The sequence below is a fragment of the Patella vulgata genome, chromosome 7 (genome assembly GCF_932274485.2).
Source record: "Patella vulgata chromosome 7, xgPatVulg1.2, whole genome shotgun sequence".
In the NCBI taxonomy this organism is placed as follows: Eukaryota; Metazoa; Mollusca; class Gastropoda; family Patellidae; genus Patella; species Patella vulgata.
The window spans coordinates 15,323,046-15,340,341 of record NC_065885.2 but is presented as its reverse complement, the minus strand read 5'-3'; the positions used below and the strand labels follow the sequence as shown (position 1 = coordinate 15,340,341).

At 34.1% G+C, this 17,296-nt stretch overlaps 1 protein-coding gene across 4 annotated transcripts in view; it reads right to left on the bottom strand.

Annotated features, from left to right (window-relative positions):
- Positions 1-9,976: 9,976 nt before the first annotated feature.
- LOC126828313 (galactosylceramide sulfotransferase) overlaps positions 9,977-17,296 on the bottom strand; it is a 98,327-nt gene continuing 91,007 nt past the window's right edge. For 3 of the 4 annotated variants that reach the window (XR_007682987.2, XR_007682988.2, XR_008788735.1), the window contains 2 exons: positions 10,944-11,099; positions 9,977-10,638 (listed from right to left, as the gene is read on the bottom strand). The gene's annotated coding sequence lies outside the window, so the exon portion shown is untranslated. The remainder of the gene's footprint in view (positions 10,639-10,943; positions 11,100-17,296) is intronic. The other variant, XR_007682986.2, reaches the window with a different exon arrangement.

The following is a 17,296-nucleotide window of genomic DNA, read 5'->3' as shown; positions in this document are numbered from 1 at the left end:
TTTAGATCTGGTCTCGGGAAGAGTAGGTTCTTAGTGTTGAATGGTGTGTTGTTGGTCTCCATTGTTCTCACTAGTTTCCTTCTCTCCTCCTCGTATACCTCGCAGTCTACCAGGACATGGTTGGTGGTACATTCTTCTCCGCACTCACAGATGATGACTTGGTGTTTGTAGTCTCGCAGCCGCTCTTTCACCCTTAGCTTCTCTGTGAAGCTTTGAAGACCGATCCATTGACGGTGATGACTTATTTATACTGTCCGGCGTAGCAATACTGGAACTCAGGTCGAGGATTGTGCGTTGTTCCGGATATCCAGTCGGGTCTCAAGAATTTATACCGGAAGCTGGTCAGGTCGGTAAAATCACAACAGATGTAATTGAACAGTTAAGGACTACTATCTTTTATCAAGTAAAAACTGAAATACAAAATGATATAAAAGCCTTGGTTGAAGAATCCAATGGCCTGAAAGAAAAATACCTAGAGTCAAAAAGCTATAAATGATGAGCTTATTGTTGAAAATAAAAGTTTACAACGAGAAATAGCTGAAATAAAACAATATCAAAATGTACTCAAACTGAAAAATAATGAAGCAATTAGTAGGGCAAATTACAACGAACAATACTCGAGAAAACTGAATGTGGAGCTTTATGTGTAGGATAAAGCACGAGACTGAGGTTATGCTGGGGAAAGAAAGACTGAAGAAAATAACCCGAGAAAAAGAAAACCGAGGCCGGTAGGCCGAGGGTTTTCTTCGAGGTTTTTTCTGAAGTCTTTCTTCCCCAGCATAACCGAAATCGAGGACTTTATCTTGCTTATAAACCGTCTATGTTTATGTTTAGATGTACGTAAAATGAGAATATCCCAGAATTCCCGTAAGAAAAACCTTATATCATGTTTTCTTATGAAAAAAACCCTACTCTGGGAGAATAACCTGTTACAGGTTTAAAGAAAAACGTTTAGAAGAATAACTCCAGATTCCTCTGTATATATCCAAAGCTGCCCCCAGCAGGTTATTCCGGGCATAGAATATACCTCAAAGATCAAAGAGACTTACCGTTATAGGTTTATAAGGGATAAGAGAAGAAACCGATGAAAACCTTAGACTAAAATTCTGTCAAATAGTAAAGAATGTTACAGGTGTAAGTTTATCGCCAGACCATTTATTGGCTATACAAAGACTGCGTTCAAAATATAGTGACAAACCTAAACCAATTTTAGTTAAATTCTTAAATAGTGAATCAAAGTCTAGGGTGATGCTTAAACGGAAAGCTTTCTTTATCAATAATTTCATGATATTTGATGATATAACTTTTAAAAACAGAGGATTACTAAACAGGCTGAAATCATTAGATGGAGTTTCGTCCTGGTATAATAACTGCAATGTTTATGGGAAGCTGGAAGGGAAGAAACGTGTTAAAATTGAACTGTTTGAAGAGGTCCACAAAGTTATAGACAAACTGAACAATGCATCTCCCGAAATAGCTAGACAATCGATGAATTCATGACAGACATACGTGATGAAAAAACAGGAACGCTATAAAAGTAAATGAAGTAAATTAATTGTATATAACTGTTATATCGAAGGACTCAAACTGTAATTTATTTTTATGTATGTATATTGAAACCCATTTCAAAAGGCCATTTTATCTCCACCCCAGCATAAACCTGAACCTGTAAAAAGAGATAGGTCGTTAATGTTATCAATTCGCACATTACAAGATCTACTGCGTGAAAATAAATTTCAAATGATATATATTCACACTTCATTAAGAAATCAACTTTCTAAATATATATAAATAAGATAATAATGCTGTACATGTTAAATATGGTTAAATTCAGTTAATAAAAAACCTAAAGTAAATCTTATAATGATTATTATGTCGAGGCAATAGTAATGTTCAGGAACCAATATGTATAAATAAATCCTACCATTAAATGATTTAAATATTGTAATGAACCACATCAAATGGAAAATCATCTTCTTTTGTATCAACAGATAATTATAAATAACTAAGACACGCCCCACCCTCTTCGAATCTGCATCTTAGTAACATGTTCACCTTGGATATACACAGAGAATGTAAATTCTCTATAGCTTTATGAAAATTAATTGATATAAATGTAGAAAAAATTGTACACTATCGGTATATTATATATTGTATATTTGAAAAGAAATTACAAGCATTATTGTATTAGAGTAACTTATCCTTGTATTAAATGTAATCACATTTCAGGGTATGCATGTGCTGTACCGTCAATTATTGCATCCAACCCATTAAAACAAAAATGGCCAAGTTAGAATTGTTATCATTAAACGTTAGGGAATTGCGTGATAAATTAAACGTAAAAAGGTATTTAACTGGATAAAAAATACAGAATGTAATGTTTGCTTCTTACAAGAAACTTATATAGCATAAAGGATGATGAGGGTTCCTGGGTTAGAGATTGGGTTGTAGAGCTGTATTCGCATACAACAGATCCAACTCAGCTGGAACTGCTATCCTATTTAAAGTGGAAGACAGCTTTGACATCCTAAAGGAATATTCAGATATTGAAGGATATTATGCTTTAATATTATTAATAAGTGATGAAAAATATATCCTCTCCAACATCTATAGTCCTGTAAACAACTTAGAACAATCGGTATACTACTTACATATTCTTAATAAAATAGAAACAATTCTAGAAGAAATGAAAACTACAACATAATAATTGGAGGCAATTTTAATAACGTACTAAATCCATTACTAGATAGAGCAGGCGGGAATTATAGAGTTAAAAAGGACGGTATGAATGCTATTCATAATATAATAAATAGTTTTGATCTCACTGATATCTATCGAATAAAAAATCCTTCATTAAAGAAATATACATGGAGGAGGAAAAATCCACACATTTAAAGCAGAATTGACTTCTGATTAACCGCAAATAAAATACAGGATATGATAGAGATATGTGATAATTAAACCAAACATTTTAAGCGACCACTCTTCAATTCATTTAGTTTTAAGAATAGATAGAAATCAAAGGGGACCTGAACTTTGGATCTTTAATGCTACTCTTTTAAATGATAGAACCTATGTTAAATTAATAAAAGAATCTCTAGGTGGATGGAAAGTTGAATATTTTGGGACTACATAAAGTACTGTATCAAAATGCGAACAATCCAATATAGCAAAGCGAAACAAAAAGTTAAAGGAAATATTAAGGAAGAACTAAATAGGGAGCTCGAAAAAACTGTAAATAAGCTAGCTATCACTAATGAAGAGGCGTATAATGTAAACTATACAATATATCTCCAGATCAAGGGAAAATTAGATAAACTGTATGATGAAGAGCAATTTTAAGATCAACCAGCGGCTGCCAGGCAGGATACGCCCACATTTTCGAGAGATGGATAGAGAAGGGGCTAAAAAGAAAGTGATTTTTCCTACAATCAAGGGCCATAATTCAGGAAATTACAATTCGATATGCGCAAAACAAAATCGGATAAAAATTGTGACCTCTATAGGGTCCACAACCTTGATATACCATATTTTTACGCTATTTAAGAACGAGGGGCGGCCATTTTGTCTGTCAGTTTTGGGTCGATTTTCACGAAATTCGAACTCAGCCGACCTTAGGGTGTAACGGTGATATAATAATACGGTTTTTTGTTTTAAATCGGATAAAAATTATGACCTCTCTAGGGTCCACAAGCTAAAAACGCGATTTTTCGTACAATCAGGGGCCATAATTCAGGAAGTTACATTCCGATATGCGCGAATATCGAAATGAACCGAGATCTTTGGGTTATAAGCATACATTTAAAGTTTAAACCAAATCAGATAAAAATTGTGACTTCTACGGTGTTCACAAGCTAAAAACGTGATTTTTCGTACAATCAGGGGCCATAATCCATGAAGTTACAGTCCGATACATGCCAATATCGAAAGGAACCGAGATCTTAAGGTGATAAACCTATATTTTAAGTTTCATTGAAATCGGATAAAAATTGTGACCTGTAGACTGTTCACAAACAATTGTGGACGGACGGACGGACGGACGGACGGACAGGGGCGACAATATACGTCCACATGAAAATGTGGGCATATAAAAATGACATGGTATGAAAAGGGGGGAAAAAATAATAAATTCTTTCTTAATCTAGAAAAAGAAAAAAAAGCTCAACACAACAATAGGAAAAATTAAGAAATCAGATGGAACATATATATACAAAAGTAAAGACAAAACACAAGAAATATTAAAATTTTACAAAGAACTATACTCCAATTCAATAAATGTAAATGACAATGTAATCTGTAAAAGCCTTTTACAAAAGTTCCAAAGTGAAACCTTGCCCAATTTAAACGAAAATCATAAACATATTTTTGAGTATAAACTGGACTATTTTGAATGTGACAAAGCCTTAAAAGCTTTGAAAGACAACAAATCACACGGTACGATGGCTTGGCAGTTGAATGTTACCGCGTTTACTGGCCAAGCATAAATTCATTATACTTGGGTGCTATTAATAAAAGTTTTGAAGAGGATATGTTTGTTTGAAAGTCAACGACAGTCTGTAATAAAATTAATACCCAAATCATCTAAAGACAAAACCGACCTATCTAATTGGAGGCCAATAACACTAATAAATGTAGACGTCAAAATAGCAAGCAAAGCATTATCTAATAGATTGAAACTTTTTTAATTAAACTTATCCATTCGAATCAAACGGCCTTTGTACCAGGTCGCCTTATTCAGGAAAATATCAGGATAATTGATGATTGTATTGAACTAGCAAAACAAAGAAAAATTATTGGATTTCTTTTAGCAATAGATTTTTAAAAAACATTGATCATAAATTCATGTATAAAGTACTACAATCTTTTTGATTTAAAAAACAACTTCATACGATGGATTAAAACACTATACAAAGATATAAAATGTGCAAATTTAAATAACGGTTATACAACTCCCTACTTTCCCATCGAAAAAGGGGTCAGACAAGGTGACCCAATGTCATCAAATTTATTCAATTTAGTAATTGAGATCCTACTCCACTGCATAAGAAATACAAATGAAATTAAAGGAATAGAATTTGGAAATAAATCATTAAAAAGCATAGCCTTTGCAGACGACCTCACCTGCTTACTTAAAGACTTTAAATCTGCAAGACATCTCTTTGAAATATTATTTTTTTTTATAAAATTATATAGAGATAAACCTGGACATTAATAGAAAATAGTGCAATTAGCAAGGCGTATTAAACTTATGAATATTCAACATAGTATAATATTCTTTATTTCCTATGATGAAAGACTGACTAATGACAACAGATCATTCCAGCTTATTACATAGATAAGTAGTAGATACCTTAATGGAGCTAAATCGCTAATATTTGGGACCTAGAAATTGACCCAAATGGGTCGCAATGCATATAATAATGTAAAATGAATTTTTAAAAACTGATTTACATTCAAAGAAAAAAAAAAGAATTTAATATGAGCAGTTACCGAGAAAGTCCCTTTTTACGCTATTGTGCCTGTAAAAGAGTTGACCAATAATTATTGGATTTTCTTAAAAGTGACACCCTTTGATGCGTAATGTCATTTTTGACTAGGTCAGACCAATTTAACATTTTAAGTTGCATCGGAAATGATGTAGTTTGGGTAAAAACTATATTTATAGCCTTCGAAACAAATAATTTATTCAAATGAGTCGTATTTGTTATTTGTTTAAAATTTTGATATTTGATTCCAGTCAACTTATTGAATGAACCCACATAAATATCATAAATATCACAAAATGGTTTCTAACTTGTTCAGTTGCGGAGAAATAGGCGATTTTCTACAAGTCACTTTTCAAGGTTTTTGGTCTATAAAATTGGCAATTATTATTCGATTTACATAAAATTTTCAAAATGTGATGCCTTATGCCATTTCTGATTTCACAGAACTAATTGAACATTTTCATTATCACCGGAAGTAATGTAATTTTGTCAGGATCACTTACATGTAGCAAATGTATAAAATGAATTGATATTGCTGGATGTGGTTGATTCTGAGTCCATGTGGGCAAAACAGATATCTTATTCAAATGAGTCTGATTTGTAATGTTTTTAAATTATATTTATGTATTCCAATCAACAAATAGAATGAACCCATACGATCATACAGATACCGCAAAATGGTTTCTAACTTGTACGGTTGCAGAGAAATAGACGATTTTCTTCAAGTCACTTTTCAAGGTTGCTGGTCTATAAAGGTGGCAATTATTATTCGATTTTCATAAAATTTTCACCATGTGATGCCTTATGCCATTTCCGATTTCATAAAACTAGTTTAACATTTTCATTATCACCGGAAGTAATGTAATTTTGTCAGGATCACTAACATGTAACAAATGTATAACAGGATTTGATTGCTGGATTTGATTGATTCTGCGTCCATTTTATTTCATGTGTGCAATGCTTATGTGGAAACCTGTTTAACGGTTTCATTGGTCCCGGAAGTGACATAAGTTCAAGAGTAACGTGGCACCAGTGAAACCCGTCATTACTGCATCGCAGTTCTAGTTAGAACTAAAATTATCGTGTCCCAAAGCATCAAACAATCAAATTGTTTATCTCTGCTTACCCTACGCAGAAAGGCTCATCTTCGAACACCATTCAGGCATTGACCTAATAAACACCTACACCCAGTTTGGACATTCTACCTCAATTAGATGGAGACTTAATGTGTTCCAAAGCCTCGGCCAATCAAATTGCTTATCGCCCTGCTTATCCTGAGCGGAAAATACTCGTTATCGAACTTAGTCAAGGTATTGATGTAACGAAACTACACACCAAGTTTCATCACTCTCACTTAATTAGAGGGGAAGGGAGGGAAATGGGGTTATTTCACATTTGCATAACACCGTCCAGTTTGAAGGAGTGAGACCAGTAATTCTCCTCCTCCCATTGATTTCAATGTTAAAACAAGTATTCAAAGGCATGTAAATCTATTAATATGAAGGAGTAAGACCAGTAATTCTCTTCCCATTGACATCAATGTTAAAACACGCATTTAAAGGGAAATAAATCTATTTAAATATAATGGAAAGAGATTAGTAATTAATTTTCATTGGCCTTAATGTTAAATCCACATATTAATGCTATTATTAAAGATACATTATGGGAGATAAGATAAAGAGGTGGCAGTTCTCGCTATAATAGTTAAAAACTAGATAGTGTAAAGGTAATTTGCTGAAACTTTCAGTCAAATTGATCCACTATGAGCCGAGAAAGAAGCGGGTGAAATTTTTGCATAGTCTCGGTCATCATTACTAAAATCATTAATATAAACAGCATAGTCTCGACTATCCACTTTTTTAAAATTTAATTATCAATGGCCGTTAGCGGCATAAAGGAGTCTAATCCAGCCAACATCGAAGGCTAGCCTTGACATCGAGAGTTTATTATGGTCTGGATAAGTTAATTAATGTCTAATTGATAATTTAGATAACATTTCAGGCCTAAAGAAAGACTTGTAATAAGCAGATTTTGCTCTTGCATAATGCATGTTTAATGAACGATAAATTGTTAATCTATTGTCAAAGGAGAGTGTATATACAATAAGTCATACATTTCAATGTATAGTATACCAATATAATATTTGTTCAAATATGCGACGTGTATGCGTTATCACTTTCAAAGTAGAACACTGATTTATGACGATATGTGTTTCATCAATTGAAAATAAAGTGCTAATTTAATATGTGAATATTATTGCACCGTTAGCAGTAGTGGTATATTGGCAAGATTGTATTGTTACCCGTAGTGATATATTATCAAGATTGTATTGTTACTCGTAGTGATATATTAGGAATATTGTAACGTTACCCATAGTGACATACTGGGAAGATTGTGTCGTTAACCATTGTGATATATTGGGAAGATTGTTACGTTACCCGTAGTGATATACTGGGACCCGTAGTGATATACTGGGAAGATTGTAACTTTACCCGTGGACGTTGTATCATAAGGTCACTCGGCAAACCTCTACATCTAGCCTCGGCTGTATGACGGTAAGTGATATGCACTTACGCCTGTACAATTGCGATGCGGCACCGGTTTACTTATTAGAAACACTTGCCGCTTTTAAAAAGAAGTTATCAAAATTGCGTCGTTCGAAGCGTGTGTAGAATTTTCGGTGCAAGGTTGTACTTGTTTGAAGAAAATCGGAAGAAACGGCTTGAAATATTTGTATGATAAAACATTCCTCAAAGGCGTCGTCATGGGCAACGCCGTTAGTAATCTTGGAACTTGAAAGTAGTTCCAATGGCGGACCTCGTCATACAGTCGAAGCTAGATGTAGGGTACTGGAATCTGCTGAGGTTTGCCGAGTGTCATAAGGGGTGTCATTGAGTCAATAGTTTTTAACTATTAAAGTGAGAACTGCCAACTCCTTATCGAATCTCCCATAATGTATCTTTAAGCGAATTAATGAAATAAAATTAAACTATATATTAGTCCCAAAATGAACTTTCAATTGTCCAGCTTGGCTTGTCTTTATTCACATTGTCGCGGCGTTGGTTTCAGAAGACGAGAGAAAGAGAGAGAGAGAGAGAGAATGAGATGGGATTTAACGTCCATATATAATATATATACTTTTAAAAAAAGTAGGGGATATTGAAATGCAAATACCTTTGCAGGTTGTGATATAATAAATAGTTATGGCCACTTGACATGCTTTGAGAGTATGTTGACAGATGAAGAACTTATCGCCCCAACAGAACCACTGAGCTGCACCTGCGACACGCAATAGCGCCATACACGTGGGAGGGTTTCATCGTCAAATTTTACACTTCAAGGAAGGGTTGATGAAAACTGCCGCGTGCTGGTTTATCCTATCAATTTTTGCTTTCCTATCGGTTCTTGTGCAAGATTTACTGTTAAGCGTATCTTTGCTTTAGTGTGTTACGTTTAATTTGCAATGAGACGTCTTCAACATGATGAACGTCTACGTGCTATTGGCATGCTTCAAATGGGTTCTACACAGCGAGCAGTAGCCAACATGCTTAATGTGTCGCACACGATCAGCAGACTGTGGAACCGGTACCAACAAACACACAATGTTGATGATAGACCTCGTTCAGGTCGTCCTAGAGCCACTACACAAGCCCGGGATAGATACATTCGTACAAAGGTCCTGCGAAATCGAGGACAAAAGGTCACTCAGCTCTCTGTAAACATGTACCAAGATACAGGAATTCGAGTTACACCCCAAACGATTAGAAATCGGGTACATGCAGCCCATTTGCATGCGCGACGACCGCGTGTTGTGCCTCTGTTAACTCGCATATTGTTCAAGGAAGGGTCACTGGTGCGACCACATCCTGGCACCGATAGTTGTGCCCTTTGCTTGACGTCCATATGCCTTGTCCAGTCATGAGTCCTGACCTTTCCCCTATAGAGCATGTCTGGGACATGATCGGGAGACGTGTTCATCGACGTCAACGTCAACCGACAACACTGCAAGAATTGACCGTGGCACTGCAAGAGGAGTGGGTCAGATTGACCCAAATCGTGATTGGACGGTTGATTAAGAGCATGTCACGACGAATTGTTGAATGTTTGATGATTTGTGGAGCAATTACTCAAAAATCAAAAACGTTCATTTTCACTTTGACAGTGTATCTCTTTGCGAGTGAAATGGTTCCGTCAGATAAGTCGCCCATATGAACTGATTATGTTCATGTGTAGGCAATTGGCCTGTTATTAACATACACTGGTTACCTCTAATAAAAAAAGCAGTGTATTTCTGCAGTTTTTTATTGTTTCTGAATATCTCCTACTTTTTTTGAAGAGTATATATCAAAAAGTCAATTTAAAGCACACTTATAATTTTGATGTCTTGAGAAGAGAGGGCGGGTCATCTTCTCTATAATCAGTACACGAGTCGTGTAATCTATGGTTTCGGGTGCCACTTTGTAATGAACAAAGAAAAACATATCCTGCAAGACGCACAATGTGGAAGTAATTAGTAAAGGTTGATTCACAAACGACAAAATAATAAAAAAAAAGCGTGTAGAATGGATACAGCAGGCGTAAACGACTGCCGTTCAATTTGAACTGTTCACGTCTTTCACCGAACATAATAGATTAGAAATTACAATATAGTTTTCAAAAATTGAATATAATTCATTTTACATACATTCATATTACATTAATATTTGCTTTTAGAACAATTTTCGTCTATTTCAAGATTTTAAAAAATATAGAGACATATCTCCTTTAAAGACAAAATGAAGCTCAAGCTTTTTTTTAGTTATTCTGTATATATTTAATTTACGTTTGGTTTCAGGATTATTCCTATTTAATACTTTAAGATTTCTGACCAAATTCTACGTGATTTAGAGATAACATTACAGTCTATATTGTATATGAATTTCTGGAGAGAAGTAATAACTGCTTGTGTTTGCGAAGGATATTTAACATTTAAAAAAAATAAAATAATAAATAACAGGTCAAATGCAACAGATAACATGATAGCTTTACAGTCACTGTATTCTTTTCCAGAATTATAAAAAAAATTGAAGGTTTAATATTTAAAATGCATGCATGGTTGGGTTCTCTCGTTGTTGCTATCATACATCAAATAATCTTCCAAGGATGTTCAGTTCTGAAAGATAAAAAGTACACTACAATTACACTTTGTATGGTTCACAATGTTTAAATAAAGAATTCATTTTGCCACACATTAAATGTCTATTTGGTTTCGACTCTGCATAACACTTTTTGTAACTTGCCTAGTTACAGACCCAACTAGTGGTTCAAAAACTATTAAATATTTGTGAACCATTCGTCTTAATATGAATATTAATCCATTCAAAATATAACGTCACTACATGTATTTGAAGGCAACTGGTCATTACAAATAGCTACTCTCCATAACAAAAATGCATGAAAGATAGGTCAACTACTCACTTGGATTATATTGTGTTTCCAAATCGAGATTCCCTACTACATGTACATCAAAGCAGTGTCCATTTACTTGATAATATCTTAGTATTTGTTTGGCCCATTCATTTTCTATTTCTACCGATGTCTGACAACAATCAATCTTTTAAAATCTATTGAAATCTGAAAGAAATTTGAAATGTGAAAATATTTTCCATCATACTGCTATCTACTGTAAAAATACACATATATTTTTTTTGTTTTTCTTACAAGTTTGAGAGAGTAAAGTATAACTCTACATGTACATACAACATTACTTGTGAAATATTATGTTTTTAAAGTTTTGTATATATGTTATTATTAATACACATGTTCATTCATTATAGACGATAATCAACCCTCAAGCTTGATAGACTATTTGTAAATTAATTTCATTGTTTTAATTACCCAAATGTCTACAGAGATATAATTTAAGCCCATTCAAACTGGTGGGGATCACGTGGCTAAACGAGTAAGACGCTGGCTCGCTAGCCTAGAGGTCGGGTGTTCGATCCCTGCATTAGCCGAGAAAGTTCATTCAGATTTTCCGGCGTGGTTTCCCCTTGTCAGTGATGCAGGATGGAGGGCCTGACAAGGACAGGTGTCTAGTCGTTCGGATGGGACGAAAAACCGAGGTCCCGTGTACATATTGGCGTGCACGTAAAATATCCCTTGGCAGTTGGAATTCGATATAAGAGTAGGCCGTAGTGCCGCTGCCCGGGCAAAATTTCCCTCATAGCACACTGTATGGCGTATGCCCGTCTTCATTAGCCCAGTTTAGGAGCAGAACAGTAGGACGTTAAACCCCATTTCATTTCAATTTCATTCAAACTGTACTCTTATAATTAAAGCTATAGTGTTAATTGTTTAAAGAGCTAATCTTAAGACGCTTTAAATCAGACCTGGTTACCAACATGTATATAAACTCAAGCAGGATGCAACATCTATATTCACTCTGGAAATAAACATACATGTTGAACAACCTCATCTGATTTAGAGACTAATTTACTTTTATGATAATCTAGAACGAAACAGCCAAGCGAGTAAACAACAACAAACAACCATCCCAACACTTAAGTATTGTAGTAGAATCTTGATGCACAAGATCCCCTCAATACAGAACGCAACAAAGCGGCCCGTTCTGACAAGTTTAATCTTACTTGGGTAGTATGGAAGTTGATAAAAATAATCAAGGTCAACGTACTGCAGACTGCGATTTAAACGGTGGAAAAAGAAGTTGGCAGAGGATAAATCGAGAATTTATTTAAAGGCTTCAATATGGACCCTCAACGCAATTAAATTAATTTATGTAGGCCTATTATCTCTGTTACATCCCACTTCTACTCGTTGCCACTGGCAACCTTTGATAAACCTGCCCTGTTTATTTTCAATACATGCTTAAAAGTATCCGTGTATCAGAAATGTACAGAAAGAGTACTGTTCATTTCTGATACACGGATACCTTTATACCGTTTTAGGTACCTATCAAGCAATAAGTGGAATGTAAGTTATCATCCAATTATCATGTTTTGCATGGATTTGAAGTAAACTTTTGATAAGTAAATTGATTTTGAATGTTTGAATATATCATCAAATCCCACAGTTTGTACATGGGAAAGCATCTTTAAACAAAACAAAATTGCCAATATATAAAAAAAACAACATAATACGCAAATAGATCTACGATAAGTACTATTTGTAGCCTTGTATAGTATATAAACTTGTGGTTGCTTAGCTTCTAAGCAATCTAACAAGTGTTCATAGATTTACCCAAAACAACCCAAACACCTTTAATTACCCAAAACACCCTGTATTTTGAATACAACAATACATTTTTATAGTTTTTTTTTCTTTCTTTTTATATGTACACATGTACATGATTTAAAATATTCTCTAAACTGTCCAATTTGTTTTTATAGTTCAGAAAATAAAAAAGCAAATAAATAAAAGATCAAATCAGAGCCGTAAGTAGCTCAGGGCAGCGAGGGGGTGGGAAGTGTTCTCAGGGGTGCTGTGAATTTGACACAATGTATATCTATGGTCGACAATTTTTTCACGGGTAAGGGGCGAAACTTTAAATAAATTTTTTTTTTTTTGGGGGGGGGGGGGGGCTTCCGAGAACCAATAAACAAAGGAACGAATAACAAACTAAAGACGAAATCAACCACCATACCGGACAATAAAACCAAATGGAAGGAAGAATGGACCAGGCCATACACTCATCAACAATCCCCAAGGAAAAGTTGCACCGCCCTGCCATTCAAACGGACAAAACGACCCAAAGAAATATATATATGTACATACTATGTCACTATGTTTAAATGTTCGTCCACATTCATGTCTGTTTTGTCAAAATGTCCGTAAACTCCGTGTATCAATCTAAAGTCAATTGGATATTAACTTTGGCCTCTAGAGCGTCCACAGGATATTTCAAAGTGATCAAGGTCTATAACCCTGGCAGTAATTGTCGGAAATCGTTGAAAATCAATGGGCTTTTTCGTTTCATGACCTTAACACTGTGTATAAATTTAAAGTCAATGGGATATTAGACATATATTAGGCAAGAGCTAAATCTTCCTATTGCGGGTCTTTCTTTAGGCCTGATATTATCTAAATTAATTAACTTAAGACATTAATTAACTTATCCAGACCATAATCAACTCTCAATGTCAACGCTAGCTTGCAATATTTACTCAATCAGGATCCGATTTGCTACTCAATTTTCATTCATGATTTAATCATGAAATGGATGATCGAGACTATTTTTTTTTTATAGTACCGACTTTAGTAATGATGATTGAGGCTAGGCCGAAAATTCAATCGCTAAAATCTCGGTTCAGAGTGGATCAATTTGACTAAATTTTCTGCAAATTCCCTTTACATTATCTAGTTTTTAACTATTATAGTGAGAACTGCCAGCTCTTATCTAATCTTCCATAATGTATTTTTAACTGTAGCATCCAGAGCGTCCACAAGCAATATACGACCACAATTTCAATGAATAATAAGCTCTTAAACTAAAGGCAATTCAGTGCATGTCACAAAATAAAGACGTTTTCTGCTATTTTTTGTTAAAAATTAAAAAGAACATATTTTCAGTTGATTTTCACTGATAAATTGCAGCAAAGTTTTTAGATTTAGATTTATATCAAGGTGACCCATTTAAAAACCAAACAGAGACGTGTTGATTTTGATTTTACACCATCCTTTTTCTTTACAATGAGGTTTTATTTTAATATAAAAAAGTGCAATATAATAACAACTTGTATTATAAACAAACAGGGTCTCCCTTTCTTTATATTTCATTGTGACAATGGCTCATTGATAACAAACTTTTCTTATAATTATACATATAAATTCGAGGTGACATTGTTTCAATTTTCATGCAGGGATTGGCTGAGCAGAACCTTCAGGATTTTTTCAAGACGGAGAAAAACCTATGGTTAAAATAAGTGTGACATAGCGGCTGAACGGAGTATTGGGGAGGGGGGGGGGGTGTCTTCTTTATTTTTAAAGGAATTTAGATTTTATTTCAACCAACCAACTAACATAAAAATAATGCATATAAATTTCACAAAGATCGGATGGTAACTTTTGGAGTTAGAGCGTTCACAAGGTTCAATAAAGTGAAACAAGGGCCATAACTCTAAACGTAATAAACGGAAATTGCTGAAATTCAATAGGAATTTTCGTCTCACTAATTTAAATAATGCATATAATTTTCAGAAAGATCGAATGATAACTTTTGACGTTAGAGCGTTCACGTGGATCAATAAAGTGAAACAAGGGCCATAACTCTAGACGTATTAAATAGAAATTGTTGAAATTCAATAGGCTTCTTCGTTTCACTAACTTAAATATTGCATATAAATTTCACAAAGATCGTATGTTAACTTTTGGCATTAGAGCGTTCACAAGGTTCAACAGAGTGAAACAAGGGCCATAACTCTAGACGTAATAAACGGAAATTATTGAAATTAAATAGGCTTCTTCATCTCACTAATGTAAACAACATATATCAATTTTAAAACAATTGGATGATAACTTTTGGCGTTAGAGCGTTCACAAGAAATTGTGGACGATGGACGAACGGACGGACCGACGTCCGGACGTGGGACAGACAGACGACGGCAATATACGTCCACATTTCAATGTGGGCGTATAAAAAATGGACTTGGCTCTGCTCCTGGGGGTCAGACATGCACCAAAAACAACAGTAGTGATCCTTAGGGTATAACTGAGTAAATATATAAACTTTCATGAGGATCAGTTAATAATCGCAGCCTGTACTGTAGACGACACACATACAGTAGTAGTTCTTGGTGTTTAACGTCTGCTTCCACAAGACAAGACACACATACAAGGGTGACAGCAGTATACATCCACATTCGGAAAAAAATGGATAATCGAGACTTTGTTAATTATTGTGACAGCGGTAAAAATGATAAGGCAACAGTGATTTTAAAATAAGTTTTTTTTAGCATATTCCCTTTACATTATCTAGTTTTTAACTATTATAGTAAGTTCATTATCTATAATCTTTCATAATATATCTTTTATTTTCTTCAGAGGAAAGCAGATCTTCAACATCAGTAGCTACAAATAAATAATGATTTAGATAAATATAATTACTACCACAAACTTATGTCTAATAATATCAACAATAATTTATTTTGTCATTTTAATAAATGAAATTTAGGTTCCTATACCATTTCATTCAAGAGCCGAGTTTGGTAAGTAAAGCAGTGGACACATTAGCCGAATCGTTCGGCCGAATCAATCGGCGCCGAATTTTATTCGGCCAAATGGATGGACACACTAGCCGAATGCTTCGCCCGATTCAACCTGTCGATTGCATCACCTTTCACGTCACATGATTAAACATGGCGGCGTCTATGTCTTCAATCTATTACGTGACTTCTCGATATAAGTGGTGATTGGCTAATGAATTCTATATTCGGCCGAAATATATCTAACCTGTTTGATTCAGGCGATATAGAAATTCGGCCGAATGACAGTGGACACACTAGCCGAATTTCGACGGCGATTGATTCGGCCGTAGTGGCAGGCATTTACTTCTGCATACACAAGATTAACACTGATAATTATCATCATGTAATTGTAAATATTGTTTGTTGTAGTCTTAAAATTGGACTTTCTATAAATCATTTTTCAAATATTATATTTAAATTTTTCATGGATCCGTTTTCATTGATCCGTGACCTATAACGAGGGAACGGTTTTACCTTATATAAGTTATCACCACTTTTATTTGTAACCAGGTCACACATATAATTTGAATTACGAAAATTAATAGCCAGATTAATTAATTACTAGAAGCAGAATTTAAATACTCACCATGGCTGCTTTTGCCAGTAGGCCTTCTCCTTATCGGAACATCCATTTTATAATAAATTACTGCGAAATTATCCTACAACCCATTCTGTGAGAGGTCTTACACAAACTCACACTAATAATGATTCCAATGTGGCGCCAAATTTCAACGGATGTAAAAATTGCGGAATACGTAGTAGTATGCGAAACGAACGTAGATTAATTATCCTGTTATAGCATGGACCTTATAATGTATTATAAGGTCCATGGTTATAGTGTTAATCTAAATGAAATAGCAGCACCAGTTTATCATTTTAGAGTTCCATACAATTTACAACAATTATAGAATTAAGAATTGCTTCGTTTGTTTTACATTCCAAATTTTTTATAAATATTGCCACTCGGCTGTAAGTTGTAACCTTACACTCGTGCCAGCCGTGTTTGGGATGTCAGTGTGATTTACGCTTACAATAGACAATGACCTATAAAACTTGAATTAAGTTTGGTTTAGATTTATTCTCCGTTTTTATAATAACACAGAGTAAAAATGTTTACTCTGTGATAATAAAGTGTTGATTTCAAAACATGATTATATTAATTCATCGTAAAATATTTACTGTAAATAAAGTGTAAATGGTTTCAATTTTTTTTTCTCCCCCATATTTGAAATTTGTGATTTTGAAATTAAAAAAAAAATCATCTTCCGAAAATATTATAATTTCAAAATGCTCTCTTTCACAACTTACAATTAAACTATTCTTTGCAAAATCCATGTATGCAGTTTTTAAAATATTTGCAATGAAAAAATGTCATTTAATATTTTGTAATTTCATTGAAATTTCAATGAAATTTGCAACATAAAAATTTCAGTGAAATTCCAGTCGACCAAAATAAAATAATTTTTTATTTCAGTGAAATTTCAGTAGACCAAAAATAACTTTTAATTTCAGTGTAATTTCGGTAAAAGACCAAAATATATTTTTATTTAAGTGAAATTTGGTCATAAG